Raw genomic sequence first — 20,369 nt, forward strand, 5'->3', positions numbered from 1 at the left:
TCCACTGCTTCATGGTGGGTCCTTTTGAGTTGTCACTTTCATTTCTTCTAAATTGTTTGGCTTCTTCCAGAGAACACAGCAGCTCTCATTTTCTATGGTTCGCCGCTTCCCACCCACCGATCACCTCGGTCCACCCTTCCGTAATTTCCTCTTTTGATTTGCGCCCCATTTTTCAGAAGATGTGATAAAAACCTGCCCAATTCACACATCGTATCAAAGTGAAGGAACGTGATCTGGGGGGACTTTCTCGGTTTCTTCCTGATGAACGACGTGAATGAAATTCGTGACATCAGTGCTGTCACATTGTGAGTATGCATGGTGGGATAAGAGGAAGGAGGGAGGAGGAAGAAGTGAAGAAGAAGACAGGAAGGCCGCAACTGAGTGATGAGGGAAATGAGGACAAACAGATGCTAGATTACATCTTTATGTGACAGTTACACACACACAGAGTTTTGTTTGATGGTCTGCATGTTTGTGTGGTTCAGAGTGTATGTGTGTGCCTGACAGGAGGAGGCGTCCTGTCTGTCTGTAACAGGATGTGATAATTAACCTTTCTCCTGCTGAGAGGAGCTATTAAAGCTAAGGCTGTAAACGAGTTTTACCACAAACAAAACACATGATATTACTTCACTTGTTCCGAACTGTTGTACACAGAGTGAAATTGCAAACTGGACCGGTTCATGCAGAGGCCATTCTGCACATTCATGTCTGTCTATTTTTATCTACATGTCTACTTCCTTGTCTGTCACACTACCTTTAAATTCATAGCCATGCTGCCACAGCTGAAAGATTCTACTTTTTAATCAAGCAGAATTATTCAAACAGTCCCAAAAACAGCATCAGCTGACATCTAGATTCATCGGACGGCTAATATTACCTTTTCATCTTTTCTTCTTATGAAAATGACTCGATTGACTGACAGCTACACAATTCAACAACACAACCCATCCATGCACGTAGATTCAAACATGGTCTGTACAAATGAGTGGAAGAAGTGCTCGGATCTTTTCAGTTACTACAGATTAAAGACATTATATAACAGACCAGCATGTAAAATTGCACAAAAATACTTATTTTGCTGATTTTTCTACTGATATACACATAACATAGAATTTTAAACCGTGTTGAGCAGGAGTGGTACTGCAGTTGCAATGGTGACACTGACAGACATCTGTTAAAGACAATTAAGATATTTTGAAACTGTTGCTGCAAAATTTACATCAAAGATCTTACTTCTTTGCTTCAAATGTCCGTAAATCTCCTTGGAAACCAACTTTATAACTCCTGAACCTGTAGCTTTTATGGAGCAGAGTGTAATTTTGAGCTCTATGAAAGTAGCAACCTTTCAAATGAAACACCATAATGTAAAGAACTACTTCCATAACGGTCAGCTTTTTTTTTTTTTTAGATAAAGATTTTGAAACCACTCAATTTATCAGTTATTTGTCACTCAGTCACTCAGTAATTTAAGGGTTTAAGGCCCCCTGTAACTCCCCGAACACGTCATAATCCGACTACTGTAATTACTACTAAAGGCTGAAACATACTTTTTGAAAAGCGTTTTATATTTTTTAGAGGACAGAAAAAATGCTGCGGTTTGCTTTACTGATTTTAACATCATTTGAATCCAAACAAATAAAAAAGACTGTTGGTGCTGTAAAATACTTAACAGGTGCCACATCACAAGACATTTACAATAATAGTTTGTAGAGACAAAGTTTCCGTTCTGTTTTAGTTCTTAACAAATGAGAAAAACAAAAACCTAATTTTCATTGATAAGTAAAATTGCTGACTTTTTCAAATGTAAACATATGAATTTCTCATCAGACACTTTTCAAACTGTATTATATTCTAAACATTGTTCTATAATATTTATCTTTTATAATTAAGATCAAAACTGATTCCCATCTGGTTTATCCATCATTTGTACCTACAATAAAGTAGCTGAGGTAAAGCAGAGTTGATCCAGCCTTTATTTCACACTACAGACCTGCACTGATTAAGGAATTAACAAAGAATCATAAAGACATTCCTCATGTTGGGCAAATAATTTTCTGATGGTTAGAGTAGCCATGCCCATTACGTCATGGTTTAAAAGAGACAGAGAATTGAGCTGAATCAAACTTTCATGTCTAAGCAAACACAATTAATATTGAACAGAAAAAGCAGTGTTTACACACAATATATAGTGGAGAAAACATTCCCTGTGTCAAAATTAATGCAATGAAAAACTTAGTGATTGCATGTACAGCGAAAATGAATACCTAAATTAGGTGTGTGTAATCTTTTAGTATCAAATTAATCCACTAAAATGTATCATACAGGAACTGCTTTGAGCTGGTTCTGATATTATTGGTTTGCAAAAATGTAGGCAAAAATAAGGCTCAAGATGCAGCCCTCAGATGAACTCACTGAATCCATGTCAACGTTACCATATCCTGCCTGACAAGGCAAAGAATAATAATGATAAAAGGTATTTTTCCCATCTGAAATATAGTGTAGTATGAGAATGAAATAGAGTATTATTGTCACGTAAAGCACATGCACCTCATAGCTGTACTTAAATCCAGTACTTGAGTAAATCCACTTAGTTACATTCTGCTTGCAAAGACTCACGTGCACAGAAAAGGAAACAAAACCGAGTCTCAAGTGAGGGCCAATGTGGCAGATGGGCCAGCAGTAGAGTAACATATGACTTTGTGCCCCGAGTGTCTCCAGTAGCAGTACGGCAGCCAAACCAGCCACTAATGAGGCTCTACACAAAGTCCCAACAGAGCCCACTCCAAACACTGAAGCAGACACACACACACGCACGCACACACACACACACACACACACACACACGCACACACAAAGAAGACAGAGACTAAGATGTAGGCACATACTCTCGCACACATACACATTAGAACACTAAGGGGCACACTAATGTGGCATCTGTGTTTGGCTAAAAACATTCTCCCCTTCTTTGGGTGTATTGGCGTCCCTCTCTGCTGGTCCTTAGAGGTAGGTGTGGGAGATTTGGACGAACTTCAGCTGTGATTACACTGTTTGGTTTCAGACCATTGATATGTGGCAGTGTTTAGCATTGAAAATCACAGGGCAAAAAGTTGAACAGCCTCTTTGAAATAATGTTTCTTTTGCTCTAACGCAAAACTGTGTGCCAGATATTTGAGGTACGTGGAGAGATTTAAATGGTCCCAGCATCTTTCAAATAATTATGATGTTGTAAAAGTTTTTGTTTGTAGAAACATGACCTGTTTGGAGAAAAATCCCTGTAAAAACCGGGTCGATCTATAGTTGCTTTCACCTATTCAATCTTTGTGTCAGTAACGGTGTGTGTTTAGTACATCTTATTCTCTTTTTCTGAAGCTGTACATAAACAATAAATGATTTATGACACATTACAGTGTAGCATATCCAGCTGTCCATACATACTTTTAATCCTTTTTTTTTCTCAAGAAAAGCACAGTTTTGCTGATTTGTCCACCTCCTACAACCATGAATTTTTTTTCTAAGAATGTGCTGTTGGACATTGATTATTTATAGGAATCAGACTGCATTTTCTGCTGTGAGTAACTGCTCTCTACTGTATTGATGCGCTCTAATACTAATAAATGATGCTAAAACATTAACGGCACATAACTTGTCAGAATCGTGTGATTGGATATTGTCATTTACGCAACACATGCTTCTTAGTTTGTAGTGACAAGTGGGAAGACACAGGACATGAAGGGCCCTTGGAAAAAAATGTTACAATTACATCTTAAGTTAGTTCCCAAGAACTTCAACGAAAGACGCTTGTATTTATATGCTGACAGTCAAATATATAGGTATAAAAAAATCATTGACGGGCAAGATTTAATCAGTTTACCAATGTTTTTAAAATTACTGAAGACATGAATACAAACTTATACAGTGTTATCAAGTTTCATGTACTGCAGCTCCATAAGGAAGACTAACACTAGACATTAAACAGACACTAAAAACATAAAAAAATCCCTAATCCCTAAAGTCCTAATATCAGTTTGCAATTACAATGCAGTGATTATACGTGAGTTTAATTATTGTTTTTCATTGAGCTTATATTAAACACTTGTGTGAGTTAGTTGCGAGTGGTGCATATGAAGCTCAGGTCATAAAAGTATCCACACCTAAACATTCAGTTATTTCACATTCATGTTAACTTGTTTAATTTAACAACAAACTATTAACGTCATTCATTGTAGTCAAGCTATAACCATATTCTTAAACAATGCTCGTAATTTATGGTTCAAATATATTTTCACAACCCACTGGAGAAAGTGGTCCAAAAAAATGGAGGTTTAGACAAAGTCAAATTACAAAGTTTAAATAATGGACTGTTCATTATCAAAAAAGCTTTTGGAGCATCAAGAATTCAAACCAATTAGAGAAATGCACTGCTTGCACACCACAATTTGACTGCACTGTTACATTGCAGTCAGGTATTACACAGGCCTCCTGTATGCCCAAACACAAGGTCAGACCCAGTTGTAGGGCATTGTAGCACATTTCATTTTCTTTTCAAAGTATTGTGAATCTGCTGATATTATTATAGAGCATCCCAGCCTGAAAGTAATAAGTTTGAGATATACTGACACTCAAACCTGTAGTCCATAAATAAACAATAACAGTTGTACTATCTTTTCTAAAACTGCAAGTTTCTTTTTATTTTCCTGGGGTTTTTTTTTTGGGGGGGGGGGGGTTTGCAGACAGACCTTGCTGTGAGTAACAGCTTGTGACAGGCAGATTCAGTTGTAAGACAGCGAGAAAGAGGATTTACTGTGCGTTATTACAATGTGTGTGTATTATGCAGAATTACGACTTGGCTTTTATGATATATAATGTTGATTTAAACTTATTCATCATCCCATGAAAGGACACAAATGTACCATACATGCTGTAAACTGCTGGCTGCTGATTCGGTTCTGTGCATTTGTGATCATGGCAGGAGAGTGCAGTGGGAGTGTTACCCAGAGTGTCTCTTTGTTATCTTAACACAATGTTATTGTGTTTCAGTGAGCAGGATCCTGAGCCAAATACATTTTGAGGACGCAGATTGTTCCGTGATACACACACTGTGCCAAGTGCTGATGGCATGCTGTGTTTTATGGGTTGAAAATCATAGGAGGAAAGTACAAGAGAAGGAAAACACAAAATGAGACTCTCTCTTACCTAAAGAAGCACTTCAACACGTCAAACTGCAAAGAGAAGGAACAAAACAGGGGAGAGACAGAGGAGAGAGGGAGGAACAAGAGGGTGAGGGAGAAAAAAAAGACAGAAATTAGATTAGGGTGCAGAACAACAACTTTCCAAGACACTTCACATGAGAGAGCGTGAGGTAAAACTAGACAGATTTCACAAAGGTGCTTTTATTTCACAAGCAGTTCCATTGTGCATTTGTCTGCAATGTCAGTCTGTTATATTCCCCCATTCACATAAACAGATAGGCTACAAATTAAAGGGAAAATTAATGTAAATGTCTTATTAAGGTTTGGGGCCACCATCTCAGACCAGAACAGCATCAGTGCAGCCTGGAATTGACTCTACAGACTGTAAAAGTCTACAGGACGGATGGAACGCCCTCCTCTAAATGATATTCCCTCATTTGGTGTTTTGATGATGAGCGCTGTCAGTCTCCTGTAGGTTAACTGGGTGGAGATCTGACGGTTTTGGAGGCCACAGATTCAAATCATTGTAATCAAACCATTCAGTGAACCCTGGTGAACCACAAATGTGGGCCCTGTCATCCTGTAAGAAACCACTCCCATTAGGATAGAAATGTTTCATTGTAGGATAAAGATAATCAATCAGAACAACTTCATATTGATTTGAACTGACCTTTCCTTTTAAGGGGACAAGTGAACCCACACCATGTCAGCAAAAAGCCCTTCACAGCCTCACAGAGTTCCAGATCCCCTCAGTGCAGAGGTGGAAGGTTCGCGTTTTACCTTTGTTTTACAGTTCTTTATGCACCTCCTTCTTAAGAATGATTATGCAAGTTCAGATTCTTGCAATATAATTGACAAAAAATTATTTTGTGAAATTAAACATCTCAAAAAACTACCTCTTTTCAGTTCATAAAAATGACTTAAGCTTAGTTTAGGGATCAATTTTAAAGAATAATCAGTCAGTAACAGCCAGCCAACTACATTGCTTATTTGGTCAAGATACATGAAATATTTGTGATCCTATTTTTTTTTTTTTTTTTTTGTGAATTTTGAAGTCCAGAGCAGGTGTGTTTTGACAGCTGTGACTAAAACTGTGGAAATGGCTCTACATGAGGAAGCAGTGAAACAGTCTCTTTTGACAGTTGTTCTTCAAAAAACAAACAAAAAACCCCACTAAAAGCGGCTACTTAAGAGAAAATCTGCAGAATTTAAATGAGCAAACAAATGTGAAAAAACATTCTAGAAATATGACTTATAGATTTGCTGAATCTCTGGAACCTTTACAACATTTATTCTTCTACCTTCCCTCCTGAAGCTCCAAACTTTTTTCAAGCCAGAGTGTGGAGCAGGTAGCAGGGAGATAGCACTGGTTTGTTGGGCGCTGTTCTCTGTCATCGCTTGCCAACCACTGACTTTCTGTATTTCACACTGCCATATTCTCCTGGCTGCAACAAATGCAGCCTTGGAAAGACATAACGCACTTACACACCACTAACACACAGTGACATGCAAAAAAAAAAGAAAGAAAAGTGACCAAGAAAAATGTATTTATAATTACAAAGGGGGAAAAATCAAATGCTTCATAATTTTAAAAAAAGTGTACAGAACACTCAGTGTAAGAAGCAGATGCTATCTTGAAACGCTGTCAGACGTATTTTAAAGGTTCATCTCATTTATAAGACAATGTGTTCTTCCAAGACAAATTAGCTTTAGCTCTCAACTCAGCTTCTGAAAAGGTCACAAAACTAAAACCCAGGTAACATTATAATGTAAAAAGAAGTGGAACTCAAAATAAGTTGCATTTAAGTGTCATCTGGAGTACAGTTCCTTCAGGTCACTGCAGTGCGCAGACACTTATCTAAGAAAAGACTACGTAAAATCTAAGTGGTAGTCTGGACTATACGGATATGTGTGACATTATGACCACTGACAGGGGAAGTGAATAACATTGATCATCTTTTTAATCTTGTCATAATGCAAAGGTCTGCTGGGAAACCTTGAGTCCTGACATTCATGTGGATGTTGAACATGAACCACCCACCTAAACACTGCAGGTCAAGCAACCCCCCGAAGCAGCTTGACTACCTCATGAAGCTCATTGAGAGAATGCCAAGAGTATGCAAAGCAGTCAATCCAAAATATAGGGTTTTTATATATATATATATATATATATATATATATATATATATATATATATATATATATACACACACACACAAAACCAAACAGACAAAACACAGTCAACAGCAGCACCTTTTTCACGCGTCAGACAACTGTATCTTTGTACTTGTACCAAATCTTCATAAACATTCATAAGCGCACATGCAAAATAGCACATGTCAACATGGTACGTGCATGAGTGGCTTATAGCAAATGGCACAGCCGGTAATTAACCTAAGAATAAACAACATGACATCATATCCATACACTTTATAATCAATTTGACACCCATGGGTGCATGCAGACATTCAAAACCATGCACACACACACACACACACACACACACACACACACACACACACACTCATACACACACACAGAGCGATCAGAGTGTTTCATTAGTGAGGAGCAGATAGATAACCCTCCCAAAGGAGACATTGACCAAGAGGCCATTGATCTACTGAGCTAAGCCAATCTGAGTGTCAGTGTGTGTGTGTGTGTGTGTGTGTGTGTGTGTGTGTGTGTGTGTGTGTGTGGGTGTGTGTGCGTGTGTGTATGTGTGTGCCAGTAGAAAGTGGCCTACTGACGGAGTCTTTAAGTTGTTAGAGTAAGCACAGTAAATCTAATCCAGTTGTGTTGAATGGAAAGAGAAAGAAACAGGCTGTTGACATATTCATTAAGTCCAATTACTCTGTCCAATCACCGCCATCTCACTCACTCACCAAAGAGAGAGAGAGAGACAGAGAGAGAGAGAGCATCAGCAATATTTATGTCTTGGCAAACCACCAACAGAAAGGATTGATAGCACTTGAATGATAAATAAAAAACATATTTATTCCACTTACTGAATGACAACATGGTGCATTTGGAGGCATCTAATTTCATTTGATCTCATTCAAGCCTGGCAGAGTACTGAAGCGTAAATCAATCTGGCTAAAACTAGAATCACTAAATTATACAGTCTTATTGATGATTCAATAAAGCATGTTGGGCTCAGAGGTTGTAATCATGACTTATGGTAATAACACAATGACACAGCCATATTTCCTATAACGAGCTCATTGTAAACACTAACAATCACAGACAAAAACAACAAAATGCTATTCCTGATCACATATCATTTGCCTGAGTGTGTGTGTGTGCGCTTGAATGTTTCCCATCTAGATGTGGGGGGACTTGTAATTAGCTTTCTAGCTTGTTCTCTTACATTGGATGTGAAGGTAATTGGGGCTTTTGGACACTCACTCTCAATCTCTGTCAATGTGTGTGTGAGTGTGTGTGTGTGTGTGTGTGTGTGTGTGTTGTAGCTTCTGAATTCTGGAGGATGGCCAAACCATTACTGTGTGCTCAGCCTGCTCTAAAGCAGCTTGTGATTCATTAGTAATGAGTCCATTTGCAAACTAAATGAGTGTTTGAGTGGCCGAACGGCGACGTGTTCAACGATTGTGTCCACTTACTCCACTAGACATTGCTCCAGTGTTTCGTCGTAAAACACACTTTCTCTCATGCTCAGGCACCTCGACATAAGTACGATGTAATGTTTTAAAGGCGGCTTTGAACGTGTGTGTGTGTGTGTGTGTGTGTGTGTGTGTGTGTGTGTGTGTGTGTGTTTGTTCAGTCAGCATGAGAAGCTCATGTGGAGATAATGAAGTCAGTCGGTTGTGCCATTAATTACTGTTTTACACCTGCTTGTCTCAGCTAATTAGACATGCTGACACACACACATACATAGTGTCTCTTTTTTTCCCTACACACTTTATAGAGTCACACATGGCGCACACACATAGAAGCATGTATTCGATCACACTTAAACTCATGCGCAAACTTCCAGACAAGCTTTTTTTTTTTTTTAATACCAACAAGTCAAAAATACATTCTCATTTTCGCTTTGAGGAAGGTGAGATGGCACTGCTAAACACAGCATGGTTTGGGGAGTTCTCTCCCTCACATACAAACACATCTCCATACACCTCCTTCTCACTCTGTCATTCTCTCGTTCTCACACTCTTCCTTCCTGCACACATTCGGTTCCCACTGTCTCTCGGTACACTGTACAGTCTATTCTCTGTTTCACTCATACCACACACACACTATCTCCCCGTCTTTAAACTCCGTCTGCGTGTGTGAGACAGCGTGTCTCTCCTCCTAGCCCATTTCCTCAACAAAGGCCACAGCTGCTGCCGGTTTGCTGAATAAGAGATGACAGAGCCATAATATCAGGAGATTACCAACTAACGAAACAATGATTTTGTCCAATTTAAATAGCGACATCAGTTGCATCACAAGCACTTTGTATGTCAAATGTGATTTGATAATGTTTGCTATCAAATGAAAACAGTTTCATCTGCACGCAGAGACTCCCTGACTCAGTCTCTGCCTTCCTTTTGTTCTCTCACTCCCGATCTCTCTCTCCACACATTTGCTCTGTATCTCCAGCACACACACAGACACAGAGCACGGAGAGCATATGGCTATTTCTCTCCGCTTTGAAGGGTTGCTTTGAAGCTATGGCACCCGTATCGATTGGTGCTCAGATGAGCTAGCTTCACCAGAGCCCTGCGATTATCTGTCGCTTTATTTCAAACAGAGCACAAGAGAGGGAGGCTTACACACCCATCACTCACTCACACTCTCACAGTCAGTTATACACTCATACATGAAGCACGCACAAACACACACACGTCCACACACACAAACGGGGATAATGAGAGGAGCTTACACGCCGAATCCCGATACTTAAGGCAAGCTGCGCTTCAGAACTGACAAGTGAGTGGTGAATGTTAAGAGAGTGAGGACATAGTGAAAAGAAAAAGACTATAAAGTCTGGCAAAGTGATGAAACTTAGGAGAAAAAATTTCCCCCTACAGCTCCGCATTGATTTAAAAAAATAAATAAATAAAAAAATGCTGCTCTTCCGTTATGAAAAATCAGTTTGTGAAATGGAAGATTGAAACTAGGATGCAAAGTCCAGACAAATGCGGTTGAGCTCAGGGTCAAGGCTGACAGTTGATTGTGAACTTTTTCATTTTTGAAAAACTATAAACTCAAGAAAATGTAAGATACCAATAAAATACAAAAGCGTGGCCACTGTGATGTGCTTTTGCAGACTGTGGCAGGGATTATTCAAAGAGGGAATTTCTGCTTCATGCCCATAGGACTGAAGGCAGAGAGGGAGCCGGGGTGACATGAAATGTTAATGGTGTGCCCAGAGCAGCAGAACTTCATAAAATACTTGATTTAGAATCTATAGTGGCTTTCAGGAGCAACGAACATTGTCACATCGCACTGAGCTGGAGACACACACACACACACAGAGACACACTTGCCACGTACCACTCGTGCTTTGATTAAAACCCGAGGCTATGCTGCTAAGTAGTTATTGAAGATAAACATTTCTGAGAGTGTAGTTCATGTGCTAAAGGGTATCACTCCTGGAAGCACAGTCAACACACACACACACACACACACACACACACACACACACACACACACACACACACATAGACAGACAGACACACACTCACAAAGATGGTACCAGGGTAAGTAAACATACTGTATTACATCACAATTTGTAATTACACACACATGCTGCTCCAATTTCTTCCATTTTTCTACGTGCCAATCACATTTACTCAAACAGCTTAACGAACCGAAAATGACTCTATTCATCAGCTCAGGGTCCAAGAAGATATGTGTTTGTGATACTCTGTAGAGGGCAACCCCCTCGGAGGGACTTAATGAGGCCACACACACACCAGATGCAACAACTGCATGCGAGCATAAACACAGAGGCAAATATCTCATTGTAAATAGTGTTAAATGTTGGGCCGTATCTTGATGTGAATACTTGTTTATTTATGATGCTGCAGCAGGGGTGATTACAAAGCTGGCATTTAGCCTGTTTGTGAGGAGAGCCATTCACAAACACAACAACATATTGTGTACAGGAACACACACCACAAGCAACACTAAATGTACAGACACACGATAAGTACATATCTGCTGTAGGCACTAATGATTGCAATGGTCAGCAATGGTCAAGTTTAAAATGATACATCATGAAAATATCAATTTATTACTTTCAAAATTCTGCTATCCAAATTAAATGTAATTGATTATAGGGAAATTATGCCTAATAAAAAAGTGAATAGTTTCAGCTTTTGGGCTACATATGTTAAAGGGGCATTTTAGCAATTCATTAGTGGATTGTCATTAAATCGGGCTTCTCACAAGAGACAGATTATGAGCTTACCGTCACACTAGCAATCACTGTAAACAAAATGTTTAAATTATTAAAAAGTGCTGGACAGAATGAAATGATCAGCAATTAATGTGCATAGATGAAAAAGACATCGTGGAAGCCATGAACGTCTGTACCAGAAATATATGTCAATCCATCTTGTGTACGTTGAGATATTTTGCTGCACTGGCGAAAACTTTACCCTGCTCGTGGTTATTGCGGAGAAAATGAGGGGAACAACAAAGTCATTGCACTGCATCTCCTGGGGCCACGAATAACTGTACTGAACTACATTGCAATCCCTGAGAGAGTTAGTGGGACATTTCATTCTGGATTAAAGTGGGTGACTGACCAACTGGCACTGCCATCCCACTTAACGTGTGACCAAAAGCAAGAATGTCCTAAACTCAGTTAGCAGAAGCTGATCTGCTGATATTGCCTGCTGTCTAAAGCATTATATTTTGTGTGATGTGACAACCTTATCAGCCTGAAAAATCTGTCCAGTTTTAACACAGGATGACATCATCGGGGTCATTTTCTCTGATACACAGATCTTACAGAACCAGAAGACATTTTTCTGTTTAAAACTGCTTAGTTGAAGACAGCTCCTTGCTGTGAAAATCCATGTTATAATTACTCCGCCAAGGAATGCGGCGGAGTTATGTGACGATCGGTGTAAGTTTGTCCTTCTGTTAATCTGTGAATCTCTCTGTCCGTGCAGAAATAATCAAAAACAGAAATAACGGATTTGGATGAAATTTTCAAGGAAGGTCAGAAATGCCACAAGGACCACCTCATTAGATGTTGACAGTGATGCGGCTTATAGTCTGGATCCACAGATTTGTTAAAGATTTCTGTATCATTGCGAGATAGCGGCATGACGTCGCTGTAACTATGACAACAAGTGAACACTACATCAGCTGCCTGCTGACGATCACATGATTGTGATCCTACTACAAATCGACTGCTGTGGACTTATCAAGACTTATCCGTCGAAAAATCATACAGCGACGGAGCAGCCTTAGCGGAGTACTGCGCTCTCTGAGTGCTTCTCTTGTTGCATATGTGATTACAAATATTTGAAAATACTAGAGCAGAACATTCGTGTTAATGATATGACATTGATTTCAACTCTGCTTCCCAACTCTACACGACAGAGGCTGTGCATACAATATACCATCTGCAACAGCCCTGCTCTCTATGACTTCATTTGCATTTTCAAAAGCCCGTTTCTTGTTTGTATCTTTTGCATCTACTGTATCTTTCAGATCAAAATCATTCAATATGATTCACCCACACTATTACAGAATATTTACCTAGACACACTTAATGGAGTGTATTTTTCTCGCAGCTGCTTCCAACCAAACACAGCGTTCTGTGAGGTAAGCATGTCTGCTGTACGTTAATGTTCGTACAGTGGGAGTGGGAGTACTTACACTATAGGTGAGCATGTGTGTCTTTGTATCAAAAATACAGAAGCGCCTGATTAGCGAACACATCACTTGCCTGTGATGTGTGTGGTTATATAAAGCACGGCCCGTCTGCATGTGTGTGTGTGTGTGTGTGTGTGTGCGTGTGCGTGTGCGTGTGCAACAGTAAGTGAGGTCTAGAGAGGTTGAGAGAGGGATGTCTGGGTGAGTAAGTTTATTAGCTGAGGTGGGAGGTTTATGTGTGTGCATAAGTGCACCTATGAGAACCTGAAAGAAATGAAAATATGTGTGCGTGTGTGTGTGTGCGTGTGTGTGTGTGCCTCTCTGTGTCAGCGAGAGACAGGGGGAGTAGAGCAATTGTGCATGTGTGCCTGTACATGTGTATTTGTACACTCGTTAGGTTGGTATCCAACCATTGCAATCAGCAGCAATCCTGACTCAGCATCAATAATGACCCCATTAGTCACAAACCCCTACTGGTGCACGCACATGCACACACAAACTTAAACACACATACACACACAAATTGCCAGATGGACACATCCTCCCATTACTGCACGTGTATGTGTGTTTAAGTCATTATGTGATATATTTTAAAAAGACACGGGCGCTACATGCTACGCTCATCTCATTTTTATCCATTAACCAATGCTGTCTGGACAGATCAGTCATCTTCACACCATAGCTAATGCTGCTACACACATTAAAAAAATGTGTAATGTCATTTCAGCTGAGGCTTTTTTTTTAGGTGAATTTTGGGATGGTCAGTGTTTTAAGGAAAAATCTATACTTTGTATATACGGTACTGTATATACGGTATAATCACCATGTCTATATTCTATATTCAAATGGAACTTAAATAATTTGAAAAATACATGAAAATCAATATAAATGCTTCTTTTTATATAACTTATAGCAGTATACTTAAACTCCATTTCTCATTAAAAATGCACAAATTTGCCCTTTGGTTTGATCATGTCTTTCAATGTACTTTTTAATCATATGCATGCATAGAAGAAAGTTTTCCTTTGACTTTCACACTGTAAGAAAGTCTAGCACACAAAAAAAGAAAAACACCTAAAGTATATCCAGAAGGACGTGGAGGATCATATTCAAATACATAGCAGTTTCATAATTAAACTGTATTGTTTGCACTGTGAACATTTGAACCTTTAAGTATTTATTTTTTTTGTTTTTCAGCCTGACATGCAACTGTGAGATCAGGACAAACTGTGGAGGACATCTTGTTATCGTCGCTCACTGCTGTGCAAGAACTTAAACATGTCTGTGCACTTTTACATGTTAATGCACTCTTTGTTTCATGACATTGCTTGTGTGTTTGCATATATAGAGAGAGAGAGGAGAAAGAGATACAAAGAACTTGAATGATAACTACTGACTGTATTGTGAGCAAAAATGTCATACCATAAATGCATAAATACACGTCTGATCACACAGACAATCTGATATGAAAAATCCAGTGGAAAGCAGTATTGCTGACAGTGTAAAGGTCACAGGTCATGTGTCAGAGGTTGAGATCGAGTCAGCAAGAGTGGACCTCACAGGAGACCTCACCTCTGCTCGACCCCGTGTTTCTGCTGTTTGTGTGTGTGTGTGTGTGTGTGTGTGTGTGTGCGCGGAGAGAGACACACATATGCACATATGCACGTTGACATCATATTTTCTATATGAAAGGCTGTGTGTGCCTATCGCAAAGCTCAGAGTGCATTCCTTATCTATATATGTTGTGTGTGTGTGTGTGTGTGTGTGTGTGTGACCCTATGCCCTACATCCTGACAGGCAGAGCCGGCGGGCTAAGAGAGGAATGCTGGACCCCGAGGTGTCAATCACAAATTCAGATTGACAGACGAGTTAGCTAGCGCTGCTCTCACATTCACCCACACACTCTCCCTCTCAGGACTGCACTCTGTCACTCTCTCAGGCTGACTGTCTTTCACTCCGTCTTCCTGTCTCTGTGTCCTCTCTGTTTCCTCTCCGTCTCTGTGCTGTGTCAATTCCCCCCGTCTCAGTTTTCTTTTTTTTTCTTCGCCTGTCTCACAGTCCATGTCTGTACATTCACATGCTGTTTTCAGTTTGTCAATCCCCGCCCCCCCACTTGCTGTCTCTGTCTGTCTCTCAGCTTGTCTCTTCTCTTTTTCTCTGACAGATGGGTGCCTCAAACCATTTCTGTTTCTGTTTTTCTCTCTATCTCAATGCATCTCCCCCTCTTTTTGGCTTTCTAGTTTTCTTCACCGGACATGATGGTGGTCATTCATGCATGCACACATTTGCTATGTATGTGTGTCAAACACCCGTCTGTTTAAATATGACTTCATGACAGTTTGTGCTTTGCTGTTCTTCGGCGGATACCATCGAGATTTATTTGTACTTGTGGAATACACAGATGCTGCTTTTTGCAATAGGGACACAATTAAAATGAAATAAAAACAAATATAGGACCTAAATTTGCACCTTGATGTGGAAACACGAGAGTCAAACCATCATCTACATGCACGTCATTGAATCCTTCATTTTTAAGACAACAGCCAAGTCAAGATTTATCCTGATGTGAACCCCATGTGTGCTGTGTGTAAAAATCAAATAGGAACTCTTATCCACGCTTTCTGGACCTGCTCCAAACTTTGAGAGTATCGAGGAGATGTGTTAAAAACTCTCTCATACATATTTGGGATCCACCTCAATATCTGGAGTGGTTGCAAAACTCACACTGAGGATCTTGAGGGTGATTGTGTCTGAACATGAGTGTTGCTGAAATGTGCAGCAAGGTTGATAGTAGCATATCTGTTGCAAGTGGCCACGCTATGAAGTGTGCTGTGTGACTAGTTTTCATTTGACTTCTTTTAATATATTTATTTTATTATTTTACTCTACAGTTTTCTTGAAACCAAAACACAATATTAATTAACAGTAGAAAAAAAAATGTTCAAACAAAAATGCTGAAGCTTGAAGATTAATTAACTGAGAAGTATTTGCGCTGCAACCAAAAGGCTTGCAGGTCAAATATAAATTGATTGAAAGCAGAACTATTTTCACTGCAAACATTTGCGACTGTTAAAAGTTAAAAGTCACAGAAATGAATAATAATTTTGAAAAAATAAAAAAATAAGAAAGAAAATGTAATCTAAAAGAACTGTGCTGATGTAATACAGCTCCTGGCTGGAGTGGATATCACACAAGACAACAGTGCTCGAGTTCCAATTCAGAATAGCAGATAACTCATTGTTTTGAGTAAACTCAACCCTGTGATCGCAACTCTCTGAGTGGCTACGTGCTCATACATCTGAGATTTTAATACTTAAATAGAACAGTTTTTATATTAACCCATATCTAGTGCAGTCCAAAATGCATTCATTGTTATTTAGCTGGGAAAATAGTGGTCCTTTTAAGTAAAAGCATTCTGAAATGACATGAGATGTCCAGATTGTGCCAACACTGCTGCCGGCGTTACTGTTGCTGACAGACTAACATAGTGTGAACCTGACCACCAGTCAAAGAGCCTGACAATAAATTTGTTCTGGTGTGATAACAGGCCTGCATTTTAACACCAGAAATCACTTTAGAAAAGTAAATATAATTGAGTATGATTGTATTCTGTTAATGCAGAGTGTCTTCTTGTATGATCTGTAACTCTGTAGCTTCGTAGCGATGTGTTAATTCCACTGCTTACCCCATAAGCAGGTAGACGGAGGGGCAAATAGCAGGTAGCCGGAGGGGAAAATTATTGCAGTGTAATAATACTGCAGCGTTGTAAAATAGTTCCTCAGAGGAGGTAAACTGATTTTGGTTGTTATGTGATTCAGTGTGGACTTCCTGGTTTGTATCTCATCATCTCGCTAGTACCTGTAGCCACACACCCACTCCAACACAGCCCCTTGTGTTGTTTTGATGCAGGGTTATTTTTGGCCTGGCAGGACAAGGAACAGTTGTGCTTTATGAGCTGTTTCTTGATGACACGGCTGAAATATATTTATACTTAAATCTGTAGAGGCAACAACTGAAAGCATAATTACAGTGTGTTTCATTAATGTGGTATTTGTACTTGACTAAGCTGGATGCTCAGATATTATTGATTTAATGTGGTGCGGTGGGGAAGGGAGAGGTACTGTTTCATTTTCATGCCAAAACTGACCTTTCTTCTGAATAAATTACTAATCTGCTCAGGCAAGGCTAGGTCTAGTTATGTATGCGTACAATTGTTTAACATATGAGATTCTGTTTTAAAGAGACATATGGACTATTTCAGTTTGGTTCCAATAGGGTAAACTGATCAAATGGACCACCTCCCTCAAAATCCTGTGCATCCTGTTGATGTTGATTTTAACAGATTAAGTAGTAACTCTTGAACTAAAGAAAAGTAGTGATGAGCAGATGGTACTCACATGTACTGTAAGAGTAATGAGTTTGTGTGCATCTGTGAATATATGTTCTACTTTTCATTAAGGCAGCCAGCCTGGTCTTTGAAGATATATGTGTGTGTTTCCTCTTGGGGGCCATTTAGGTGTATGAATAGTCTATTAGTGGGTTAAACACACTCACAGTAGCCATGTTTCCATTTAATTGTCAAGTGAATTTGAAGCAAGCTAACCCTATTCTGACTCACCAGATGTAGGTTACAGGTATAAGCCAACCATTTTAGTCAGCATCCCTCCCCCTCCTTTCAACTACCTTTGTGCTGCCGTTTTCTTTGCCCCTGGACACAGCGACCCCAGGGCAACAAACTGTCACAATGAAAATTAAACTTTCGCAAAGCATTTGGATGGTGCAGTCAGGCAGCTCTGTTAGTTCTTTTATTCCGGTGGAGTATCCATTTTAATCACAGTGCTTGTATCTGTGCGTACAAATTTTCCACCACAAGGCTTCCAAAAGTTACTATTCTGAGGAATTACCAAAGCCTCATCCTGCATTTTGCTTCGCCCACAATGACTGTCATCAATTTAAAGGAGTACAAACGTGCCAGAGTGTTGTTGCAGTTGAGATGATGGTGTCGAGACTCAACTAACCCAAAGAATTGCTAACCACATCAAGTGAGTGTACATTTTTTGTATGAAATGGAAGATGTGTTTTTAGGAATTTTGCTGTTTCCATTCAACTTTTTACATTATAGAAACCCCACTAGTGATGTTTTAGCCACATCTTTCGTCCCTACACTGCTGGACAAACACCTTTTAAACGACAACGTGAAACCAGCAAATGTTTACCAAAGAAAACAAATTGCTTTCTGGTCAGTGTACGAATGCATGTTTCATCTGGAACTGACAGAATGAATTCCTTTGCATCTGTAAACTGAGTGTCTTTGAGTTAATGTTTAGGTGGCAAACTGAAGAAAGGAGAGAAACACTGTGTAGCTATAGCACAGAGCCAATCTGTCAAACTATATTCAGACTACTTTAAAAAACATAGTGTAGCCTCTCGTCCTACTCTATACTCCGTTCACATTTGTCTTATTCTATCTCATTCCATGTTCCCCTGCATAATCTTCACCATCTCATCCCTTTCTTTGCCGTCATCTTCTGATTCCACCCCCCCTCCTCGGCCTTCTTCATCTCCCTGTGTACTGCTCTATCTTCCATCTGCTCCCCCCCCCCTCCTCCCTTCATCGCTTTCCTTTCGTCTCGACACCTGACAGAGACAGGATCCAGCAGTAAATCTCTTAAAGCACAGTCATCCACCATCGTTCACGCCACAAAGCTGGGGAGAGAGAGACCAAAGAAAGACGGCGAGATGGGAGAGGGAGACATTGAACGTTAGTTTGTCGAGAAGGAGAACAAAAGATACAAGATAACAAAAAGACAAACAGACGCAAAATGGCCCGAGACGCAGGCGGTGACGAGGGGGGGAAACAGACACTGATGGAGGTGCTAAAAGAGTGATGGAAGGGAAGAGACAGTGAGAGAGGGAGATAAAGACACAAGCTTTCACATAACTCACACACAGAGCAGACAGTAGTCCATCCATGCACGCACACACACACACACACACACACACACACACACACACACACACACACACACACACACAACAGTGGCAGGATGAGCAGCAAGATGAAAATTCCCCTTGGGCCAGAAGACATCCTTCCTGCCCCCGAAGAGTCGACGAGTGGAGCATGTTGGGCTAAGCTCCATGGGCAGAAAGCCTCAACTTATGGAGGACCACCCACCGCTCAGCTCTTGACACCTCTCTTTAACCTCCGTGTGTGTGCATATATACGTGTCAGCATGTTCAGATATGTGTGCATGTGTGAAGCAATGTAGCTGCACAGCCACTTCTGCTTTCAAATTGTGTCTAGGCCCACGAACGCAAGTCTGTCCTCATGCATGAGTCGACACTTGCAGTCATTTTTCCTGTATCTGTGTACTCGGGATTGTGCTTCCGTGCGTGGGTGTGTGTTTGTGTGTGCGTGTATGTGTGTGACAGCGGGCCGGGCAGAGTGTCCATAGCCGGTGGTTTATGGCTGCTGAGGTCTGATTACATTGGTGTGACTGGAGGGGTGAGCAGACTGGTGGTTCTATCTGTCTTCTGGGTGGCTGACTGAACAGACACGGCGAACGGAGACGACTCAGCCAGGGACACTTGGCCTGCCTCCCAGAGATCTCACAGAGATACCGACACATAATGGATTCACACAAGAAAACACATCTGATTCATACTTGACTTGCAAATTTACATGTCTGTTGCTTAATCTGATTATTATTTAAGTTGAAAGTGTTGAACCTTGGTGGACAGGGAATAGTGGAATAAAGGTTATGCTTTTCACATGTGTAAATGCATATATTTGCACAAGTACAATAGCTGAATGCTTTTTCTTTTGTGAAGAAATGAACATGTTCAAGAAATGATCAGAGGAGAGAAAATCTTTTTATATAATAATAATAATAATTCATCATTCTGCACTTACCTGACTATGTTAGCAGGCTGCCGGCATTGGCAGAAGAGGATAACCCTTGATTTATGCTACTGATCCCAAAGAACATGCCCAGAATATATTTACTGGTGAATTAAATTTCATAGATCAATTGTCTGGACAAGAAATATACACTACCAGTCAAAAATTTGGACACACCTCATTCAATGTTTTTTCTTTATTTTTGCTACTTTTTACATTGTACATACATATTGAAGACATCAAAATTATGAAGTAAGATATATGGAATTATGTAGCAGACAAACGATTGTGAAATAACACTAAAAATCTTTTATATTTTAGATCCCTCAAAGTAGCCACTCTTTGCTTTGATGACAGCTTTGCAAACCTTTGTCCTTCTCTCAGTGAGCTTCATGAGGTAGTAACCTGAAATGGTTTTCACTTTACAGGTGTGCCTTGTCAAGGTT

At 39.9% G+C, this 20,369-nt stretch overlaps 1 protein-coding gene across 18 annotated transcripts in view; it reads right to left on the minus strand.

Moving 5' to 3' along the window:
* ptprdb (protein tyrosine phosphatase receptor type Db) overlaps positions 1-20,369 on the minus strand; it is a 156,962-nt gene that overhangs the window by 126,183 nt on the left and 10,410 nt on the right. For all 18 annotated transcript variants that reach the window (XM_055009700.1, XM_055009701.1, XM_055009698.1 and 15 more), the window contains one exon: positions 5,194-5,219. The gene's annotated coding sequence lies outside the window, so the exon portion shown is untranslated. The remainder of the gene's footprint in view (positions 1-5,193; positions 5,220-20,369) is intronic.

Source organism: Amphiprion ocellaris, chromosome 4 (assembly GCF_022539595.1).
Source record: "Amphiprion ocellaris isolate individual 3 ecotype Okinawa chromosome 4, ASM2253959v1, whole genome shotgun sequence".
NCBI lineage: Eukaryota > Metazoa > Chordata > Actinopteri > Pomacentridae > Amphiprion > Amphiprion ocellaris.